The 24,734-nt window shown below is 36.8% G+C and overlaps 1 protein-coding gene across 17 annotated transcripts in view; it reads left to right on the top strand.

Moving 5' to 3' along the window:
- PAM (peptidylglycine alpha-amidating monooxygenase) overlaps window positions 1–24,734 on the top strand; it is a 286,781-nt gene that overhangs the window by 23,561 nt on the left and 238,486 nt on the right. For 16 of the 17 annotated variants that reach the window (XM_078447685.2, XM_078447682.2, XM_078447671.2 and 13 more), the window contains exon 2: window positions 21,818–21,927. The exons of the other annotated variant lie outside the window; for it this stretch is intronic. The gene's annotated coding sequence lies outside the window, so the exon portion shown is untranslated. The remainder of the gene's footprint in view (window positions 1–21,817; window positions 21,928–24,734) is intronic. 17 annotated transcript variants of the gene reach the window in all.

Below are 24,734 nucleotides of genomic sequence, written 5' to 3'. Positions count from 1 at the left end.
ACTGCTCAAGTAGATTACTGTTATTGTTTGCTTCCAAAGCCTGGTCTGTGGCATTTGTTCCAGAGGAAATTCTAGATCGGTGGTGATTTAATCCTGCCAAGTGACAAATGTCTGAAATGAGTCATTCCCATTTTCATTCACTTTGTTTTTATTTTATTTATTTATTTTTATTTTAGAGAGAGAGCACAAGTGGTGAGAGGGGCAGAGAGAGAGAGAGAGAGAGAGAGAGAGAGAGAGAGAATGAATCTTAAGCAGGTTCCATGCTCAGCACAGATTCTGACCCAGGGTTCTATCCCATGACCCTAGGATTATGACCTGAGCCAAAAATCAAGACTCAGACACTCAACTGACTGAGCCACCCAGGCGCCCTTCACTTTGTTTTTACATGGAAGACCACATGGACAACCAAATAAATGAAGCTGAGCTTTCTGATTGGTTGGCACTGACAATTTTCACAATTCATCCTTGTCGTGGTTCCCATAGTAATATTTTATATGTGGATCCTGTACAAGATGGGTTTATATTGTATATTTGGAGGGAATAGTTTGTGTGAATTTGAATCAGGCAGTCCCTACCACTCAGAGATCTTTTGATAGTGTGAATCTAAGACCAGAATTACCTGTCATGGAAAACTCTTGGACTTGCCATGAGGAACCTGGGCTCCTCTCCAGGCATCCAACTTGACTTCCATAAAATGAAGGAGTTGAATAAGGTATTCTGTAAAGCAAAGATTCTCAACCCTGTAAGATCCAATGCTTCTTTTTTACAGCATATGTTTTGTAGTACCTTCTTTGCTACCATGAAGTGAAATCCTATATAATATAACCTCCTTGCATGCATAATTTTATAAAAATATATATATTATTTATATTTATGTGTATATAAAATTCCTACCTGTAATATAAAATAACAATACAAATCAAGTAATTTATAATGAAATAATATACTTTTAATATGTAAATTAGTTACAGTTACACAGGAAGACATATTGAAGTATTCAGAAGGCTGTGCCTATATGTAGAATAACAGTGTATGTGATGGCTATACACATAGATTGATGTTTTTGTTATATTGCCCACTCAGATACTATAAAAGGTGTTGGTGATGTTATTTTTCCAGAATGATGAGCAACTCTTGGCAGAGTTCCAGATTAAACAAAATGCTGCCTTCTCTTGATTTATGTAGTTTCATTTCTAAACATAAAAGTTTTTAAACCATACAAAAAATTTTTTTGTGTTCATACGTATGATGGAATTAGGCTCTGGCCTAGATAATCATAAACACGTTGATCACCATTGTGGTTCATGAGATATTTGAAAGTTCAGTAGCATACGGTATGGCACTCTATTAAGAGTGCACATTGCATGATGTATCCCTGGACCTGGCCACCTAATGCCTGTAGCCCCCTTTTGTCACACCAACCCTGATGCCAGATTTGTGCATCACCTTCTAGGGGACAGTACTGCCCCCATGGAAAACCATTGTCCTAGGGTGCAGTTTCTTAACCTTAGTAACACTTTTCACATTTTAGGCCAGGGAATTCTTTATTTAGGGGAGCTGTCCTTGTGTTGGAAGATGTTTAGCAGCAATCCCTGGCTTCTACCCACTCGATGCCAGTGCTCTCCCTTAGTTGTGATAAACAAAAATGACTTCAGACATTGCCAAATGTCTCTTGGGGGGTGAAACTACTCCAGGTTGAGATGCATTACTCTGAGGTCTCTACCAGCTCCCCAAATCTGTCATTAGAATTATGTAATATTTGTTTATATGGATAAAAAACATTGCATACCACACTAATAGTTAGTATTAATTTTTCTGTCAGGCTCAGCACTAATGGAGGCTTTTACCAATTTCTCATTCTTGATTTTCTAGTTATTCAACAGTGGGATTATTTTATAGCCTGGCTTTGGAGGGGTAGGAAGTATGTACAGTGTAGGATGATAAATTTCTTAGTATGAGAAAAATGAGAATTTCAAGAAAAACTACCCTAAGAAGACCCTCTGATAGGTAGGAGTTCATGGAATTCCTTTCTGACAAGTTTGACATTGATGTTAAAGGTTACAAAATCAGAATTTCAGTTCTGCAGGAAATATTAGAAATTCTATGGGTACTTTCTCATTTTACAGATGAGAAAAGGACTAAAAGCTAAAGTGCGGTCATAGTTTCAGTGTGAACCAGTACTTTAATAAATCTCATGGGTGTCTCCCTGATGCTCTTTGTACATTACAGTGTCTCCCAACCAGGCTATATTTGTAAAAATAGTTCTGGTTTTTTGCAAGCTCTGACTCTTGATGCGACATGAAAGACAAAATAATACTTTTCTTTAAAACCTTGATGTCCATCATGCTTGCCAGGAAAAACAAGTGAGAAGGTTCACTATCAGATACAGGGACTTATATTCCTAGATTAAACAGAAATATTTTTAATACTAATGTTAATAACACCACTTCCATGAAACTTTTGTGGACTAGGCCTTTTTCCAAGAATTGTATCTTTTAATTCTTACAATAGCCCTATGAAGTAGATACTGCTTTTATCATCCCCCTTATGTAGGTGAGGTGCCAAGAGCGCAAGAAGCCTGCCCAAGGTCATGGGGTTCCTACGTGGCAGAGCTGGGATCTAAGGCCAGTCAGTCGACTGCCAGATCCCACGCTCTTGTTCGCTACCTGCTCCAGTCTACTTGCTTCAAGCCTTAAGCACTGAACTCATGAAGGACAGATAGCTGTTACATCCTGCTGGTGAAACTGGTATTCTTAGGAGTTAAACGTTTGGAGCATTTCAAACCTGAACACTTTCGGGACACATTCTATTTTCTCCAAAGATGAAATCATTCTTCACACTTCTCCAACATTTACACTGAAGGTGAACTCACTCTTTATAGGGTATAAGAGCTCCTTTCATCTTGTCCATATCTGAAGCAAATAAAGCAGAATTCTGGCATGAAGTTCATAGCAGGAAGGAACCAGGATCTGAAATGAAAGGATTATATGAAGTCATCTTCCTTTTTGTTTTACCCTTTGTTATTCTCCCAGAGGAAGGAGAAAGGATTTTGAAAACATTTACTGCAAAATGAGTTCAAACTCATATATATTTGATTGACAGCTATAAGTAGAAAGAAAGAAAAATCCAACCCTTAAGTAAGACAGTTGATGGAAAACCATCTGTATTTATTGAGAAGTGAATGCAAACCTTTTCAAAGGTAATATTTGAAAAATCAAAATAGCATTGCAGGGTTTAGAAATATTTCCAAAGTCAATATTAGTTTTGTAAGTGCAGGTAGTAGAGAAGGCAGAATCAATTAAGTTCTGTATTCCCAGTGCTTTCTCTCTTTCCCTCTGGTTTTATATATTATTGGTGATACCGGTATAGGCAACATGTTGGCTTCTTTTTTCCATTTACCTTTTTTTTTTTTTTTAATTTTTTTTTAACGTTTATTTATTTTTGAGACAGAGAGAGAGACAGAGTATGAACGGGGGAGGGTCAGAGAGAGAGGGAGACACGGAATCTGAAACAGGTTCCAGGCTCTGAGCTGTCAGCACAGAGCCCGACGCGGGGCTCGAACTCACGGACCGCGAGATCATGACCTGAGCCGAAGTCGGACGCTCAACCAACTGAGCCACTCAGGCGCCCCTCCATTTACCTTTTTTTAAAAAGAAATTGTGCTTTTGTGAAAAGTATTTCTTAAAATTTTCATTCTTTCCGTATACTCTCCATACTGTTGGTAGTGTTTAAATCTCTAAAGGGCTTTCATTTCCAGGTTTTTATTTCCTAGTTGGCAGCCGCACTTTTACACCTTCGTGCAGATGGAAACTTGGCAGGAAAGTTGTACATCAGGGTGTGTTTCTGTGGGGGATTTGAAGGCAGGAAAGGAAGATGCTGAAATAAAAAGAAAGTTTTTCATTCAGTGTGATCTCAGCTGGTGTTGTATATTACTCAGTTCATTCATTTACCTTATGAACTTAATGTTTAGATTTGCTGTCATGCTCAGGAGGGGTTACACAATTTGTTGGGCCCGGTTTGAAATGAAAATGTGGGTAGGGCTACCAGATTGAGCAAATAAGAATAGGGGACACCTGGCTACATTTGTGGGTTTTGGGGTCTTTTTTTCAGTGTTATTGAGGTATAATTGACAAATAAAATCTGTATATGTTTAAATCTTTTTAAATGTTTATCATTTTTGAGAGAGAGAGAGAGCAAGAGGGGAGGGGCAGAGAGAGAAGGAGACACAGAATCTGAAGCAGGCTCCAGGATCTGAGCTGTCAGCACAGAATCCAACGTGGAGCTCCAACTCACAGACCGCGAGATCATGATCTGAGCTGAAGTCAGCCACTTAACTCACTGAGCCACCCAAGCGCCCCCCCCCCCCCAATCTGTATATTTGTAAGATGTACAACCTGATGTTTTGCTATAGGTATACATTGTGAAATGATCACCACAGTCAAGCTAGTTAACATATCCATCAGGCCATATAGTTACCATTTTTTTGTGTGTGGTGAGAACACTTAAGATCTATCCTCTTAGCAAATTTCAAGTACGCAATACAGGGATGTCTGGGTGGTTCAGTCGGTTAAGTTTCTGACTTCAGCTCAAGTCTTGGTCACATGGTTTGATTCATGGGTTCAAGCCCTGCGTGGGGCTCTGTGCTGACAACTCAGAGCCTGGTGCCTGTTTTGGATTGTGTGTCTCCCTCTCGCTCTGCCCCTGCCCTGCTTGCACTCTGTCTCTCTCAAAAACAAACATTAAAATTTAAAAAAAGAATTTAAATTCAAGCACACAATACAGTTCACAATAGTGTGCAAATCAGAATGACCTGGAGGATTAAAAAAAACTCCACACAATGAAATCCTGCATGTATTTGGTTGAGGGTATATGGCAGGGCATTTTATGAAACTTGCCCACGTAGTTTTAAAGTGTGGTCTCTGGCCCAGCAGCATTATAACCACCTAGGAACTTGTAGGAAATGCAGATTCTTGGGCCCCATCCTAGTCCGGTCAAATCGGAAAGGGAGCGGGGTCTTATGGCAATCTGTTTTAACAAGCCTTTCTGGTGAATGTAATATACTTTATAGTTTGGAAATCCTGCTTTATTTTTTTAAAATTTTTAAATGCTTATTTTTGAGAGGCAGAGTGAGACAGAGTGCAAGCGGGAGAGGGGCAAAGAGAGAGGGAGACAGAATCCGAAGTAGGCTCCAGCCTCTGAGCTGTCAGCACAGAACCTGATGTGGGGCTTGGTCCCACAAACCGTGAGATCATGACCTGAGCTGAAGTCAGACGCTCAGCTGTGCCACCCAGGTGTCCCTGGAAATTCTGCTTTAAATGATTGGAAACTTAAAAGCTTTTAATTTTCTTTTTACGTTAGAAGAGAACTCTGATAGAGATTTATGAAGGACTGATTAAAGAATAAACCAGAGGATAAAGCAGTCTGTTAGAAGCTGTTACCATTACAGGTTCCTGGGGTAAGAAAATGGGGCTCAGAACTGGAGCAGTGAATACAGGAATGAAGGCAGGTGACAGATTCGGGAGATGTGCCAGAGATACAATTGGCAGAATATTGTGATGAATGATTGCATTGAAGGTATTGAAAGAGAGCACGGGCTGAAAAAAATATGAAGTTTCTTTTTTGGTTGATTAGATGATGTGATTAAACAAGGTAGAAATGTGTTTGGGAAGTGTAAGCTTGGGGGAAGAGATAAACCTGTTGAATATGAAGTGACCTTAACCATCCAAGAGGTTTCTTGCCTAAAATTTGGCTCCAGAACTTTGAAAGCAAATGGGGATTAGGGGGTAATTGTGAGTTCTCACTATGGTATTTACATTTTTAAAATCACTCATTTAAATGGTTATATATGTACTAAATTTTATATATGTACTAAACATGTCCATTTCATATCAGATTGAACCAAAGATGCTGAACTTTAAACACATCTGTAAACTCTCTTATTTGGATCATTTATATGGAGTTATTTTTAGTAATAAAATCTGTAGAATATGTTAGCAAAATTATAGTAAAACAAAAGTTACTTTTTGTAAACTTACATTATTCCATTCTTGGGTCAAACATACACAAAAGATATTCATTTCAGAGAAAGAACTGAGATAGGAAAAAGAAAAAAATCTTGTTGCAGCTTTTAATTAAAGGAGGTGGTTTGTGTCATGATTACAACTACAGGTTCTGGGGGCACCTGGGTGGCTCAGTCGGTTAAGCGTCCGACTTCAGCTCAGGTCATGATCTCGCGGTCCGTGAGTTCAAGCCCCGCTTCGGGCTCTAGCCTGATGGCTCGGAGCCTGGAGCCTGCTTCCGATTCTGTGTCTCCCTCTCTCTCTGCCCCTCCCCCGTTCATGCTCTGTCTCTGTCTGTCTCAAAAATAAATAAAACGTTAAAAAAAAACAAAAAACAAAAAAAACCCTACAGGTTCTGGAGCTAGACTGAGTTACACCCACTTACAGGAGTAGTGACTTTGGACATAGTACTTACACTCTGTGCTTTCGCTTCCTTGTTTGCAAAGTGGCTTAGTTGGTTGGTATTATCCATTTTACAGGGTTTTATAAGCATTGATGAGTTCATTTCTAAAAGTATTTTGGAAAGTGCCTCGCATTTAGTTAGCCATAATTAAATTTAAGCTCTTCCTAATACTGAAAACAAATTTTCCCTCTTTCTACTTGGTCTTACTTTCTAAATTGCTGCTGTTAACAGTTTCTGAGTCTTCTGTTATTTCTGTCATTTTTATGAACTTCCGGACATTGAAGGGAAGATTACAAACCAGCAGATTTCTAGGAATTGTATTCTGAAACGTTCATGGAGAAAAAGTAGAAAATACCAAAAATGTAGTACAATTTATATATATATGAAAACTAAACCTTGCCTTTCAGTTTTGACACATTCCAGTTTATTAGCTAAAAGTTGACGGTCAGGAGGAGCTAGGCTCCAAATTCTTTACAACTTTAAATCTATTCCATTAATCTTCATTCTGAGTAGTCAGTAGCAAATCAATAATTTACTCTGAACAGGAATAAGTAAATTACTACTCTTTTGATGCAAAGTATAAAGGTCAAGAATATATCATAACAATTTCTATATCAAAAGTTATGTGGAAGAAAGCTACCAAGCAAAGTGTGTTTATAATTAGGTATAAAAATGATAATTCCCAGCTGTAACATTTGACCCTTACAACGCAGTGAGAAGAAGGTAGCACCTCTGGAAGCAGAAAATCATCTTATTCTTCTATCTGAGTTTTGTAAATTAAAACTGTTCATCACCATTCTTGAATTATAATGGCATGACTTTCACTTTAAATCTTCCCTTAGTTTAGAAATCATTATGCAGATGTAAAGGCCAGGGAGAAATGCTCCATCTTTAACATTTTGCTTATCCTCTTCAAAAATGGTTTTACAATCCACATTTTCCAACCCATTTCAGTTGAGGTGGGGAGCTGGCAGAAGAATAGATGTAGTCCTGGGTATTTGTATGTCCAGGCCCTATCAGACCCATAGGACTCTTGCAACTTGGGGATATGCCCAGCCAGGTTCTAAATATAGCTTTCACGATCCTGTGCTACTTGGAATTCTTGTGTTCTGGGAATGGCCCATGGTTGGACTCAGTAAAAGGTATGGAAAATATGCCACGTTATGGTTTAAGTGCCTAAACTCAAACTTCATTTACCGCAGTCACCTTTACTTCCAGAAGAAAACTATTGTGCAACTCTCACCAAGGAAATCCAAATTAACGATACTCATGGGGGGCAAGTAGAGGTGTGGATTCTTTGGCAAAACAGATAGGGCTTTACAAAAAAACTAATGTTCGATATTCTCAGGAAATACTGGTTATTTCCAGTATTGATCAATTGCCTCCCATCTAAGGAATTGAAGTTCTCTATGTTAGGATTTAGCATGTATAGTGAGTACATTTTTGGGATTTATTAAGTGATGCATATATTATAGATATTTCAAAGTTGTTAGTATCAGTGTTGATGGATTTGGCAAAATAGATTCTTTAATTTTTTTTCTATTTGGTTTATTCATTTAATATTGCAAAATGGTGGCATCCTGGGGCGCCTGGGTGGCTCAGTCGGTTGAGCGGCCGACTTTGGCCCAGGTCATGATCTCGCGGTCCGTGAGTTCGAGCCCCGTGTCGGGCTCTGTGCTGACAGCTCAGAGCCTGGAGCCTGTTTCAGATTCTGTGTCTCCCTCTCTCTGATGCTCCCCCGTTCATGCTTTGTCTCTCTCTGTCTCAAAAATAAATAAACGCTAAAAAAAAAAAAAAAAAAATGGTGGCATCCTAACTCTATCATTCTATCTTCACTTTACTTTTTGATTTAAGAGCTAAAATTGTATCACGTCGTTGAAAACTTATTGTTCTTCCTCGCTGTTAAAGTAGTTGAGGGAAGTCTTGTCCTATTTCAATTAATTTGTATTTCCACAGCTCTAACTGACTTCAGTATCAATCACTGGACCCTAGTAACATAAATTGTATATTTGATGTCTTGGAGGAGAAATGGACAGATATGAAGTAATTTTCCATTATAACTTAATCACATAATTCAGCTTGCTTCAAATTGTTTGTTAACAATGTGTGACAATTTATGTATTAAAGATAAAAATTTATAATAAGTAACTGCCCACATACTTTACTTGAAGGGTAATTACCCTTCATAAAATCCATAATTCACCAGCTTTGATGAAGGTGGCAGTGAGTTATGATGGTCTTTACCTTGTCAGAAAGACTTTAATAACTTCATCATGCCACTGGTATCTTAAAATTATGGATTGTATGCAAGGCATAATAACTCTATTTCTTTTTGATAGAAACTACATTTCTCTTCTCAAGTGGTCAGTAATTCACAGTTAGGAATTCAAATTGGCTTTGTATCTCTAGAGTATATTTCCACTCACTATAGTGATGAAATGCCTTTAGTATATTTACATAGTTTTAAAAACTACTCACATATTAATGTGAGTATAATCCTCACATATTAATTTTTTTATATAGTGGAATCCTTTTGTAGTACCACTGAATAACAGATAGTAATATTTGTATTCTGGGCCAGGTATATTAGATCTGGCTTTTATGGTGGTATGAAATTACATATTGTGTTGAGAGAGAGGGTCATGATTTGATCTGAAACATACTACCTTGTTCTTACTCTATTTGGTTGAAGTTCTTCCTATTAAGTAACTATTAGTTTAACAGCAGAATTGTGAGCATTGTGGTGGGCATTTTCAAAATATGTATGTGTTACTTGGAAGCGGGAGGTAAGAATATGTTAATAGTTGGAGGGGAACGTATCAGCTACAAAAACAGAATGGCTTGGTGGTTTAAGTGCCCTGATGATTCACACTGAAAAGCAGAGAATACAAAGTGTGGGGAAACAGGAAGAGTATTTATGGATGACAGTACCAAAGAGCGATGCACTTTGCTAGGGAAAAGTTGGCTAATGTTGTTATTAGCAGGAGGTTTACCATTAAGTCTTAAGTATGAAAAATTCTTTTATTTTTAACTTGGGTTTTTAAGGCATACCCTGAAAGAGAGTAAAATAGCTATTTTGCTGTTAAAAATTCAGTCTAGAGACTGAATTTGATACTGATTTTTAAAATATCAAAAGATATGTTTATTGAAAGTTGGAATTCTTAAAAGCAGAACTTACCTAGCAGTTCTCTTTTGTGTTTATTCCCAAAAGATTTGAAATCAGGAACTTGAACAGATATTTGTACATCAGCGTGCATAACAGCATTATTCATAATACCCGCAAGGTGGACATAACCCAAATGCCCATCAATGGATGAATGGATAAAGTGGGATATACATGCAGTGCATATTAGTGTTAAAAAAGAAATTAAAATCTGACACCTGCTACAACATGGATTAACCTTGAAGACAGTGTGCTAACTGAAATAAGCCAGACATAAAAGGAAAAATACTGTATGATTCCACTTGCATGAGGAACTTAAGAGTGTTCAGATTCATAGAAATAGAAAATAGAATGGTCGCTGCCAAGGGTTGGGTAGGAGGCGGGCAGAGAATGGGGAGTAATTGTTGAATGGACACAGAATTTTGGTTTGGAAAAGATGCTAAAGTTTTGGAGATGGACCGTGGTGATGGTTGCACAATAATTTGAATGGGACTTAATGTGAAGTCTAAAAATGGTGAAAAGGTAAATTTTATGCTATGTATATTCTACTTTAATAACAAAAACAAAACTTACTACAATGGTATCATAAAGTAATAAAATGGTTCCAGTTAGAGAACAAACTAATAAGACATATAGAAGGGTTAGCTAATTATTCATATTCATAAATATTCAGTAGTCATCGTTAGACTGAATTGGAGGAAATAAATTCCTTGTCTTGTATATGATCTAGGGAGTGATTTGCCTAAATAATTAAAAATATTTTCTTTCAGTACTTGACATAATTCATAGAACATGGAAGATGCTCAGTAAATATTTGTTGATTGCTCTTTGTTTATTCAGGAAATTATAGTCATATCTTCATGTGCAAAATAATCAGCTTAACTGTAACTCGTTAAGCCTACTTAAAAGCTCAGTGAACAGATAGAAAATATAACCTTTAAAATATAGACAATAAAACTGCAGTATACAATATATTAGATTATGGGAACTGGTATTTCTTAGTTATTATAAAATAGGCCAAGACTTTTTGTCGTTGGTATTTAAAACAGTATTAGTATTATCTTGAGAAATGGACAGTTCGTCGCCTGAAAGATTGGCTGTAGGGTCGATAGTGCTATTATCTTCATTTTATAGATGGACAGAGATCACTGTGGGTCTCGTGGCCATCTCGGTGCTTCTTTTACCATGACCGCAGCTTCATGTAAGCCTGTGGTTCTTATGAGGGTGATTTGACTATTTTCCTGGGAAGAAATCTAAGTGGCGATGCAGAAAACCTATCTAAATAGTATGGTATTAGGTTATGTAACACTGCTTCATATGGCTGGTTTTGCCAGGTTGAGAGTGATGCCACTGTGTATTTTTTGTTGGCAAAGAGTTGATTTTAGTCTTTTATAGGAACATTATTTTCATTATTCTGAGCAGTATGATTCTAGTTATCAGAAACTATCTCCTACATAGGAACTTACAGTTTTGTTTTTCTGAGTAATTATGTTGTCTCCCCCTTCTCCCACCCCGGCCCATTACTTCTTGAATTATATTCATTCATTAGGCAACATTGGCAAATGCAAATGCAAAAAACAAAAACAAAAACAAAAAACACAAAGGTAATGCTATTTTTTAAATTACTCATATTTTACCACTCAAAGATAAGCACTGATATCATTTGTTTGCATGCCTGCAGTTTTCCTGTTCTGCCCCACATGTATGCACACACAGGAACAGAGATACAAAACTGGAAGACATAAAATTAGGATTGTAATGGTTACTGTATTTTATAACCTGCAATTTTTTTTTCACTGAGTGTTAAATAGTAAACATTTTCTCGTGTCACTAAATATTCTTTTACAGCTGCTTTCTAAGTAGCTGCATTGCCCTTTATTTTATGCCTATACCAATTCTCTATTACTGGGATTTTAGAATATTATTCTGTTTTTGTTATTATAAATGGCAGTATGCTGGAAATACTTAGATTAATCTTTTGCCTATTTCTATTTATTTTCTGTAAAAAAAATTGTTTTTAAGTTTATTTATTTATTTTGAGAAAGAGAACACAGGCAGGGGAGGGGCAGAGAGAGGGGAGACAGAATCCCAAGCAGGCTCTCATGACCTGAGCTGAGATCAAGAGTTGGATGCTTAACCGACTGCGCCACCCAGGCACCCCTCTATTTTTTTTCTTAAAATAAATTCCTAGAAGTAGAGTTAAGTAAAGGAATATGAACATTTTAAAAGGTGTTTGATCCATATATGCCAAATTGTCCTTCAGAAAGATTCTTCTGGTTTATACTTCTGTGACGTTCTATATGAGAGCAACAACTGCCCATTCTGGAATTAGTGTGCGTGCGTGCGTGCGTGTGTGTGTGTGTGTGTGTGTGTGTGTTTTAACTGCCAATTAGAGAAATGAAGAATTATGATCGTTTATTTTAATTTTCAACGGTGACTTGAGCATTTTTATATGATTGTTGAGCATTTATTTTTCTCCATGTCGGGGTTAATCCTATGTGTTCCTCTTTTCTATTTGTAAGACTTATTTATATGCACATGTAATGCCCCCTATTTCTAATCCGAGAGTCCACCAAGGAGCAGATACCACTGCAAACGCATGAGGGTTTATTTGCAAGCTCGAGCTTGCGCCCAAGTATACCCGACACAGCGGAGCAGCGACTTGGACCCCTAGGTTAAGAGGCGTAGCAGTTTTATAGGGGCCAGTGGCCAATGAGATTGTAACACACACAGAAACTTGCATAGTCATGTCAGTCCACACACAGGTGGCCAATTGAATTACAATTTACCCTATAGTAACTGTTTGAACTAGCCTATCACTCTGGTCAGAATTGGCACCCAAGTTTGGCGGGCAAAAGGCGGGGTTTAAGAATTGGCGGTTAGGGGTTCTGCATTCCTATATGAGCCGGTTTCTAGTAAGGGTGTGCTCAGCGGCTTGACTAGGGTGGGGGAGTGTCTTAAGCAATAAGTAGGTCATGTGGGGGGTATAATGAGATGGTGGGTGTAGCACAAAATGGAGTTAGTCTTGCTTTGCTTGTCCAGGGGTAGGGGATTTTTGTTAAGTTCCTTGGGTCCCACACACATTAAAGATATTACCCGTTTTATGTTATTTTTTTTTTTTTTTGCAAATACTTTTTCTCCAGTGGATTTTTCTATTTTCAACATTTTGCCAAGTGTTACCAAGGTAAAAAAAAAAAAAAAAAAATTAAAATAAATAAAAAAAAAACCAAAAAAATTCTTTTAGATAGATTACTTAACTTTATTTCAGTTTTGTCTCTGAAGGCAAGATAGTTTCCTTTCTTCAACCCCAGATGAGAAACATTTACCCTGTCAATTAGCCCTAAAGCATTCAGTCTTAAAACAATAACTAGGTAACTTTAGATCCTTTGTTTCTAAAGGGATTTGTCTCTGATAAGGGGTTTTATCTAGGTGTTAGTAGTTTATTGAAGGAAAGTGTAGGTAGAGCGAACATTTCCATTTGGATATGTTCCATTACACCAAGTATTGCTGAAACACAACAGCAGTTGGCATTTTTGCTGGGTAATATGCAAACGTGGAGAGAAGGTGTACCCATGCTAATAAGGAAGATAATAATTTCATTATTGTGTAGAATTGTGTTTCTTACAGCAGAGTGTTTAAGTAACTAACACTTTTTCCAAGAAGGAGATTAGAGCCATTTATTGTTTGCAGGTTATAATTTATATTTAAACATGGTACATATGCAATTTAGGAAATTCACTTCAGATATGTGAAAGTAACACTGATGTGTATACATATATGTGGGTTTGTATATATATCAGAGGGAATGGGGTGATGAAAGTAATGCCAAAATCATAATGTTGAGAAATATATTAAAGGTAAATTAAATCTTTATGGTCATAAATTGCTCTCCAATCCAATAGTGATAAAGTGCATGTGAAAAGACTTTAAGGTTACTTTCAAAACAAACAGTTACCAGGTTCCAGGAAATGAATGTATTTGCATAAAAAGCACTTGGCAATTACAGAAGGCCTGTTCTTTATCTGTTTACCAAGCAATTGACTGTTAAGGTCTCTTAGGTTGTGTTAGGGGCCCTTGATGTGCACTCTCTTCAGCTTTCAAAAACATGATACAGGAGCACCTATTTGCCACTAACTGGCATTATGAAGAGTTGGAATGGGGGCAGTGTACTAACATAATCTGATAGCAAATTGAGTTTTTGTAATTTGAAATCCCTTCTAAATATATTAGAGGTACTTGCTGTTTAAAGGAGCCCTATAAATTGTAATTTTGTCAAGTGAAGAATTTGCAATTCAAATTACCATTGGTTTAAACTTCTTGCAAATCAGAATACAGCTTGACAGTCTTTGAGGCTTATGGTAGTTTCAGTTTGACTATGAACAAGAAATGTGCTGTCTGTAGCCATCTTAGAGAAAAAAAGTAACAAAGTCTCAGGTAGCAAGTAAGTTAATAGTGCTGCGAAGTAGACTCTGATGTTAATCAAGTATATAGAAATTTTTTTTTCTCTCTAAAACATCTGCCCTTTGTCATCATGGTTGGTTAGGAGTCTTGGTCGTCATAGGAACGGAATACATTCTTTTCGTTCTATACCAAAATGTCTTAAACCTACTTTTTCCTTTACAAATTGTGTAAGATAACTTGTATGAATTTGTGAATTTTTGTAGAACACCTGATTCTTTGCTTTTAAAATTCTTAGAAGAAACACCTAGATATATATTTGACTATCCATATACATTGAGTTATGTCTGAAGTACCTAGGCTTTTTCATTTCTAATGTTTAAATTAAAAGCTTTTGTACATGGGAATTTGTCAAAATTTGAAACTATTACAGAATGTTTAGAACAGTTACTGGTTCAGTGCGGTATTTGAAGCGTATTATATGTATAGTATATTTAAGTAAACTAAGTGCTGTAAGTACTGGTTTTATTTTAAAGCTCAAAAATCACAGATATAGTAATGTCTTATTTAAAAACTGAACTAGTAAAAGATTTTGAAGCATTTTGAAAATATTAAATGTGTTAAGTAATTATAGCAACACTGTAAAAAATGTTTATTTATTTTGAGAGAGAAAGAGAAGGAGAGAGAGAATCTTAAGCAAGCCCTCACTGTTAGCACAGAGCCCTATGTGGGGCTCCAACCCACATACCACGACATTATTACCTGAGCCAAAATCAAGAGTTGGAGGCTTCAGTGACTGAGCCACAGGCACCCCAGAATAGATTATTTTTACATTAAGAATTTAAAGCTTAAATTTTTTTACACTTAAATTCAACAATATGTGAAACATATTGAATATATTGTGTTATATTTACCTGAGAGTTTCTGGTTTAATAAATGAAAGGCACATTGCTCTCTTTTTAAAAATTTGTTAAACAGGCACGCCTGGGTGGGTCATTTGGTTGAGCATTCGACTTTAGCTCAGATCATGATTTCGTGGGTACAAGAGTTCAAGCCCCGCATTGGGCTCTGTGCTGTCAGCCTGCTTCGGATTCTGTGTATCCCTCTCTTTCTGCCCCTTTCCCGCTCACACTCTATCTCTCTCAAAAAAATAAGTAAACATTAAAAACATTTAAAAAAATTTGTTGGGGCACCTGGGTGGCTCAGTTGGTTAAGCCTCCGACTTTGGCTCAGGTCATGATCTCACCGTTCATGGGTTCAAGCCCCGCATCAAGTTCTGTGCTGACAGCTCAGAGCCTGGAGCCTGCTTTGGATTCTGTGTCTCCTTCTCTATCTGCCCCTCCCCCACTCGCGTGTGTGCTCCTTCCCTATCTCTCAAAAATAAACATTAAAAGATTTTTTTTAATTTTGTTAAGTATATGCATTCATTCACAGATCTCTTTATTGAGGAATTTTAAATAAAATTTATTACTTATCTAATACTTTTGAGTTCATAATGTACTTAAAATGGTTTATTTATCCTTGGCCAGTTACTTCTTGAGACTCATACTTTCTATTTTATAGGGCTAATTTAAATGATCATTTAAACATGTTTTGTTACCGGTTATCTTCTATTTCTGGTATATTGAGGGTCATACAGGACTGGCTGTGATCACCAGGTCTCACAAAGATGGGAATAGAGGCAGAACATTCATCTTAATAAAGTCCAAGAATGACCCAGCCTGGAGCAGAGGTGTGATTTGGCAGGTGGAAATGAATATTTTCCTGGAATGAATTGGCAGAAGTAGGTTCTTACTGATTTAGATACATTTTCAACCAACTAAAGGTAGGAATTATTAAATCTAGGATTGAACAAAGCATTTCAAGCATTTTATTAGAAGTGATTAGATGAGGGAGATTTTTCTGTCCTTAAAATTAGACAGAAGATATTAGTATGATTATAATAGCAGATTCTTCTTAATCTGTAGTATTTCTAATGTAGACTTTTACTAAAAATTTAACTTTTGTAGAAAACTGAAGCCATTTGATTAAATGTGAAATTTAGTGAAATTTACAAGTATTTAGTTATGCTGTTCCCCACGAAAAAATTGTTGTGTGTATGAATTAAAGATTATCAGCTTTAAAAATGTATATCAATTGGACATGTAAAATGTAACTATGTAAATTCTGATGTTGATGTTTTGCTTGATAACCACGCACTTCAAAATCTGACACCATGTTTCATGAGAGTGATGATTTTATTTCCACTGTTACTTACTTAGGTTATGTGACTTTTCACAAAATTAAATATATGTTAGCTGGTTCCTCTAAGCAGCGACAAATAAAAGAATAGAAAAATGGTTGGAAAGGAAGATGGGTTATGTTGCCCTCATAATTATTCTGTTTGCTTACTGCTGTATCTTTCTCAGCACACCCTTAGGTAAAACTCTGTACTTATTATTGAGATCTTTGTGGCCACCAAGTGAGACAAGAAGAAAAGTTTAAGACTGCTGCTTGACCCCTAATACTAGAGATGCTCAGTTGTTTGAGTGCCACTAAGTTTAAAAGTGCTTATCAGAGCAACTCTTTACAACCTTAATTTGTGTGTAGATTGCTGTTTGTGTTGGGACTATCTGCTTTGTATCAGGCTTGCTAGCTAATTTCCTTGTTTATTAGCTAAGTGATTTTCTTAATGGCTACCCTTTTGACAAAGGAAGAAATCTTAGCTACTCTGACAGGGAAAACAAATTTAAAGACTCACGGTGAAATGAATGAGGAACATCTGAATTCATGCTGCTGCTGTATTGTTGGTGTGGGAGAAAATCTGGTGACTGACCTTGAATCTTGACTGAAGTCACAAAAATATGCATAATTTGGCTTTTATCCATAAAACAAATAGCAACAGTCTCCAGTCAAGGCAGGGATTCAGTTTCCTTTGTTTGGGGTGTGGAAAAAGGAATCTTTTCCAACCTTATTATCTGAGATTTAGTGAATTTTTTACTGAAATATTTTAGAATCTTCATTTTGACAGATGCATTTTGTATGATTCCATGTTTTATTAACAACGAGGTATTTTGTTTAATTTGTGTTTGAAGATTTACAGGCTTCCAATGTTGTGTTTTAAGGGGAAATGTTTTTGTTGTTGTTTTATTTGTTGAATAATCAAAGAAAATTCAAATACCCAGTTGCACCAACAAAACCTCTCATGATCCGATGATAGGTTTTGGATTAGGGCCCTGGAAAGATCACTGGGCACTTATATTGGAGAGCCAGTTTAAGATTTCTTACAAACAAATTTAGCATGGCTCAAGTCAGTGAGGGTAACACCAGGGAAGCTGAGACCTCTCTAGAGCTAACAGCCTGGGAACTCCACTGACCCTTTTTGAAGTCAGTCTCCAAGAGTTGCCCTTGATCCATCTTAGAAACCAGGTTTATTTATTTATTTTATTTTTAACATTTATTCAGTTTTGAGAGACAGAGAGAAACAGAGCATGAGTGGGGGAGGGGCAGAGAGAAACACACACACACAGAATCCGAAGCAGGCTCCCGGCTCTGAGCTGTCAGCACAGAGACCGATGTGGGGCCTGAACCCACAAACCATGAGATCATGACCTGAGCCGAAGTTGGATGCTTAACCAACTGAGCCAGACAGGCGCTCCTATCTTAGGAACCTATCTTAGGAATAGGTGAATAACATAGGGCTCTCAGAAACCCATTTCTGCCTCTACAGTTTGCGAATCTGACATGATACCAAAATGTGTATTTATCCATTGGAGGTAATCTCAGGGTTTGAGCAGTGAGATTGGGTATTTGCAGTCCACAAAACAGAAATCCATCTTTTAAGTAAGACAAGAAAACGTGATCTTCCTAGTGTTTAAGTAGAAGTCATCTTTGCCTTTGCAAACCAGATTACAATTCTCTTACCTCTTTATTTTGTTTATTAAGCACACCACCATCAGTAAGATTAGAGAAGATAGTAAACAGAAATAAATAGAAACAGAAAATAGAGAAAAAGAAAAAGCCTTTGTTTCTCTTCCATCCTTTCTTTTGGCTGTCCTTGACTTAGGCCTCTTTTGTTTTCTTTCCTGTGGTTGCCCATCACATCAGGACTTCACATTTTATAAACTGTAAGTTTCCCTCCTTGAAATGTAGCCATCTGCTGTCTGTATCACTGTGAGCAAATTCCTCAACCTCTTTGTGCCTTAATTTCCTTATTTGTGAAATACTGATAGGATAATACCTATATCATCAAGTTGTTGTGGGGATTAAATGCATTAAGATTATGTCATGTACTGAGCTTAGTACCTGGCTATACAAAGTGCCACATGACCAGTCATCTAATAATTGCAAATAGAACCTATTAATATATTAATGATATTGAGCTATATACTTCATTGCCAAGTTTCAAAATGTTAAACAAGACAGGGTTGTGAATTCTTTATGTGCAATGGCACAGAGGCTGGTGTTTTGCTTCCTTTTTCTGAATGACTTGTAGAATGTCTTATTGATAAAAAAGGACTGTTGGGTCAGTCCCCAGAAGACTACTGAAGGGTGAGAGAGAATGTCCTAAGAATCCCAGGAATCAAATTAAGTCTGTCACTTTATTGGAAAAAGAGACAGTGGTAGCCATTGTGTTGAGCTGCTTGGTTATTATATGTTTTCATTTATGTATTCATTTCTCTCATAGTAGACGTGGTACTTTCTTTATCTAATGTGAATACTCCAAATTATATGACCCTTATTAAATCTTATTTTGAAATTAACTTCTGGCATGGTGAGTGTATTTCCTTTCAAGGCATCACATGTTAAAACATTTAGAATATAACTTCACCCATTTTACATTGAGAATATTGTATGCAAAATAATTTTGAAGGGCATTTTATTTCCTAGTATGTGTTTCCAGCAGGTGGCTAATGGCTTTTGACCTGCTGTAGCAGCATACAGAACTGAATGTCAGACAGAGTATTTTTTAAAAGCTGCATTTTCATCTTGCATAATGTGCACAGTGATTTTTTTTTGAGATTGTCTTGCATATTTTTCCAAGTAGTTATTGATAGAGATGTGTCAATTTGATAGGAAATAGAAAATGTAATGTTACAGCATTTAATTTTTAACAATATTTAAACTTGTTCAGATTAGTAAATATAAGTATCTTAATAAATAATATCAGATCTAATATGTTTACATGTTAAAAACCATTTAAAATTCATGGTATCAGCCTTACATCTTTCCCATATCTTTGAACCATTGTTAAGAAAAATCCCACATTTTAATCCATTCACTTCTCTTTTTAGTGATTTCCATTTTCTCTTGAAATTTATACAGGATATTCCATGGCCTATTTCACACAGCCTTTGAGAATTATACATACTAAATAATAATTCTCAATTTTTGTGTGAAAACAGACCATGATATATACTCTATAAATGATAGAGATTGCTCAGGGTTCCAGGATTAGCAATTATAGATCATTGTCAATGTTAGTTTGAAGTTAATGTTGGCACAAATTTTCATACAACCATAGTCTTTACAAGGATTTCCCACATGGCTTGTACATGTGAGTAACACTCCTGATTTCAACTTTGTTGGATTTTTGAGATGAAGTTGCATATGTAGCTTGATTAATGCCCAGAGTACCTTGTGGGGTGGTGAATCAGAAAATGCCAATGTAAATAGTTCTGTTTCCTGTACTGAGCATATTAGAGCTGGCATTTTGCCCCTGAACTGTATGATGAAGGAGGAATATTGTTTGTGTGTTAACGCATTTAAGGCTTAATTTCTGAGGCTGAGTTCTAATCTTGTTTATTCCCTCAGGTAATTACTGGTTTTCAAAATGCAAAAGAAGTATATCATTGGATTTTTTCAAATGGTTAAACTTGTAGATGTCCTTTTTTTTAAATTTAGGCACTAAAAATTCTCACACATCAAAGTAGCTTGTGATTCTCATTTGTGGCTAGAGAGTTAATCATCTTTCAGTAGTGCTTTGAAGTTGGCTTTTCTTCTTCTTCTTTTTTTTTTTTTTTTCCTTAACCCAGCATGCATTCATGAATAAAACTAACCACTCTGCTAGGTATCGTGCATTATTGCTTTTGCCTATGGCTCTTGCTAATAAAAATTCAAACTCTGGGTAGTTTGCTGGAATTAGATCAATGTAGTATGTGGCATACTTTTTTCCTGTTATGAAGCCCTCTCACAGAAAATAAGTGCAAAGGAAAGCATGGTGGAGGGAAGAAAGGACAAGGCAATTCAAGATTAAATATATTTAGCTTTTCTGCCTATGGTGTGGTTAGTCTGTAACCTACACAAGAGTTTTTATTTCTCAGTGCCCTAGAATCCTTGAAATTAAAATTACTATTCCTTAGGACATTAAATTCCTAAAAATTTCTTTTCTTTAGTCAAAGTATATGAATCTGCTTTTGTGTGTCAGGATGGGGTAACAATAACAATAGCAGTAACTTCATTGATACAGGGTATCTGTGGGCTTGCCAATGCAGCTAGATGGGAAGCCATCAGCTGAAGAATAGGTAGGTGATGGCTAAAATAACTTGGAACTCTGACAGTTGCTAAAATTAAGTCATTTTGCTTACAAAATTACCTAATAATCAAATAGGATTTGATATTTTAACAACTAGGATGTTTTCCACTAACATCAGCACAGAAAAAGAATTGTGCCAAGATGCTTCCTTAAGAAAGCAACATGTTAATTTAGAAACCAGCGAACATGCCAGAATTAGAGAGATGATTGAACAAGACATTCCATCCTAGAGCCAGATGTGCTAAGCTCAGCTGGAAAGACCCTTAAAGTGCAGTTAGGGGAATACATATAAGGACTTATTTAGCAAATTTACATGAATATATTACAGTGGGTAGGAGCATGGTCTCAGGAGTTAGAGATGCCCAGATTTGGTTCTTAGTTTTAATTATTTGAAGGCTGGTCACTTTGGGCAAATAAATTATTCCCTCTCAGCCTCAGGTTTCTTAATTACGTAATAGGAATAGTAATGGTATCTAATTTATATTATTATAAGAAAAAAGTACCAAAAATTTAAATGAAATTTATAGTGAACAAACACTGCTAATTCTAGAGCCTTGCTCTAGAATTCTAGAGCCTTGGAAATATGCTACCATTTATATATCTTGCATATATTGGAACACGTTGTTACCCAGGCTCATACTTGGCCTCAGAATCCTGCTCAACACAGAATGCCCGGAATTTTGTAGAAGTTGGCAGTCAACGTGAAACATTCGTTCTCCCTAAACTAATCCACTTCTACCAGTCTTCTCTCTTCCTTCTGTTTTGCTGACAGTATCCCTAATGCAGGTGTCAATTCAGTTACTTAAAAAGTGAGAATAGAGAGATTATTCATAATCATAATGTTCAGACATTGTGCTGGGTGTTAAGTAGATGTTTCCCAAATTTACATTTCCAGTTCTATCCTCTACCCCAAGCACCATTCATGAGTTCATTACTTGGCTTCTTCACTTACTAGTCTAATAGGTATCTACATTTACTGCTCATTGCTCTCTGTCCTCCAGCCACATTGGGCTTCTTTATGTTCTTCATACATTATGAGCTTGTTTCTGTTTTAAAACTTTTATTCTTCCTGATCAGTTATTTTACACATCTTGCTCCTTCTCCTTATTCAAGTATCATTTCTTCTGAGGTTCAGGTTTCTCTGACAAGTGTATCTAAGTCATCTTCCCATTCAGTCAGTTTCTTATCTTCTCATCCTATAAGTTTCTTCACAGCCCTTTTCCATACATATAAAATTATGTTATTTATATAATTTTTTATTGTTTTTTCTCCCATCCCAGAATGCAAGCTTCCTGAGAGGAGTGACCTTGTGTGGTGTGTTCAGCACTGTGTATTCTCAGTACCTAAAAATGTGACTGTTTCCTAGAAGTGCTCTCAACTACATTCAGAGGTAGGATTATTCTTTCCTTAATTTTATAGGTAACAAAAGTGATGCCAGGGAGGTTGAAAGCTTGTCCAAGATCACAGGAATGGAGGTGACAGAGCTGAGATTTAGACACAGTGCTGCGCCCTAGGAACCTGTGCAACAATGCCTCCCTTTTCACAACTGAAGGTCAGGGACATTAATGGGCGGGAGGGGGCTCTGTTGAGTTCTTGGAACTTCTCTGAGTCTCTGGGCCACAGTTATTGTTCCTATAGCATTGTCAGACAAGCCCTGGTCCTGATCACTACACTCTAGTATTCTTGGCTTATCTTCTCTTCCCTTTGCCTTCCCGACTCAGTGCCCAAGGCATGCATGATTAATATTTTACAAGAATGCATTCAGTCCCTTGGGAAAGACAATGAAACAGTGGACTTTAAAGAAGCTCTTGAAGGGCTAGAATTCATAGTTTTGAACCCAGATGTAATTTTCCACCTGGTGTGGTTCTTCCTCTTTCGTAATGCTATATCCTGAGCATCTATTACTTGACAGTGGCATTTATTAGGGCTGTAGCTTTTTGTGTGTGAATTTGCTGTAATCACACAGATAATGGTTTGCTTGTAGTTGGCCCCTATTGACTAGACTAGAATAGTTTGGCTTCTGCCCTTTTCTGCTCCATCCTCTAACCCCCATGCAAAATGTGATGCTGAAGCTGGACCACTTATATCGTTTTAGTCCGACACACTGTAGAATACAATAGGCAATCTTGTAATGTATATATATCATTTAAATGTAGAAATATGTTGTAGCTTTTGGGGGAAAATGAACAGAAAAAGAAAACCAGGGCAGTTGATTAAAAAGGGATAATCCACTGCATAATGAGTCACACCCAGCAAATTATAGAGGAAGAAGTTATTGGTGCTTTTTACTCTAGGACATTTGCTGTGTGTTGCTGCATTTGACCTTTTAGAAGCTATTGACATCATTTGGGAGCTGCCTGTAAACCTGCCTTAATCAGTTAAACGGAAGGAATCTTAGCATTGTGGAACTGACCGGTTGATTAATTTCAATCCAAACACGCAGTCCTGCCTGGATGCCCTCTGTGAGACCCTTGCACAAAAGGATTTCATTCAGAAGCATTATAACCCACATCCTGCTGTCAGACCCTTTCAGCTCCGTTGGTCTCCTTAGACTGCAGGCAGCTTCTTTAACCCTGCTTATGCTCCCTTTTATTTCACGAAAACAATATCTATGCTGTGATTCATACAAATGCTCTACATTTCCTTCAGAGTTCTTTATTTGTATCCTAGGGAAAATGTATTTTAAAGTTCCACTAATTGAGAGACTAAAATGGGAATTTATTTTAAACTGGCTTCTTTAGAAAAAGTGTATTAGAACTTAATCCAGAGCTTCCTCTGGGAATCATAATCAAAATTAGAATCACGAAATGTTGAAATAACTTTTTGCTATTAGACTAAGCCATCATCTGTAATTCCTTTGACTTTTAGATTCAAAACATTGAAGGCTTTATAATCTGTGTTTAGCTTTGGGAAAACATTAATTGACTCTTGAGTGAGTTCAGAGGTAGTATAAAGATCTAGTTCTGGATCTTTAAATGAAAGCAAAATTAAAATTCTTTAAGGATAAAACTTTGAATAATTTCAGTCTGTTACATAAAGTGAGAAAAAAATCCACACATTGGGTACTCTGCTGGGCTTGGTTACAAAAGAGGGCAGATATCTGTGGGGAGGAAATGAAAAAAACTGCATTCTATAGAATGCTTCCACACATGGAATATTAGCTGGAAAAGACCAACATCCCCATTTTAAACACCAAAAGACTGAGCCCCCACCCACCCCCACCCCCACTCCCGCTCCCACCCCTGCCGGCTACTTGATTAGTCAAGTTCTTAAGGGCCCTTACTTGGTCAGTTTCTACTTCCTCATCACCTAATTACAACACTTTTCTGGAATACAAAGGAAGCTTTTCAGAGATGGTTGTATAATCTGCTTCTCTGGTTTTGTTCATTTTCGTTAACTTTAATAACTACTACTTACTGAGTGTTTGTGTTGTGCTGGTACTTTGTGCCTTATCTTTGTCTTCATAACTACAATACGAGGTAGCACTCTTCTTCCCTGTTTGAAAATGAGGAACTGATGTTTAGCAAAGTCAGGGGCTTGCCCAGCGTATCAGTTACTCTGAGAAGGTAGGATGAAACAGAGGAAGCAGCCTTCCTATGATGGTAGCTAGATATAGGGAAGATAAATTGTAACAAAAGATGTTTCTCCCAAGCCTTGTAAATTGACTTGAGAATATTATGGTGAATGCATGACTATGCCATGGATCATTGGTAAGATAGAAAAATTAAGGCCATTTTGGCCTGAATTCTTCAGAAACAGCAGATCCACTGTGTAGGAATATGAGGGCACCTCCTTTCTGGCTGCCATTAGAAGTAGTGGATGTCCAGGTGGGGAACATGTTGGGAAATCAGGGAATCTAGAAGCTGTGTGACACAAGAGAATTCATGGCATCATTCTGAGCTTCTGCTTCTTATTTTTACTTCTAAAAGTGAAATTCCAATTTCTACTTTATGCTACCTACCCTGCTAGCTTGTTTCAAAGATTAAGTGCAATAATTTCATCTTAAGCACTCTGGAAAATGAAAAAAAAATTAAGACATAATAAATTTTTGTTCATTTATCCGATAAGTATTTATTGAATGAATGCCAGATGCAAGGCAAGGTGCCATATAGAGAATAAGAGGCAAATACAGACTTTTGTCTCTACCTTTCAGAAGGTTAAATGGAGCAGGGAGATAAGACACATGCTAAGAACTAG

The sequence above is a fragment of the Panthera onca genome, chromosome A1 (assembly GCF_046562875.1).
Source record: "Panthera onca isolate mPanOnc1 chromosome A1, mPanOnc1 haplotype 2, whole genome shotgun sequence".
NCBI classification, from domain to species: domain Eukaryota; kingdom Metazoa; phylum Chordata; class Mammalia; order Carnivora; family Felidae; genus Panthera; species Panthera onca.
This window is presented reverse-complemented; position numbering and strand designations above follow the sequence as displayed.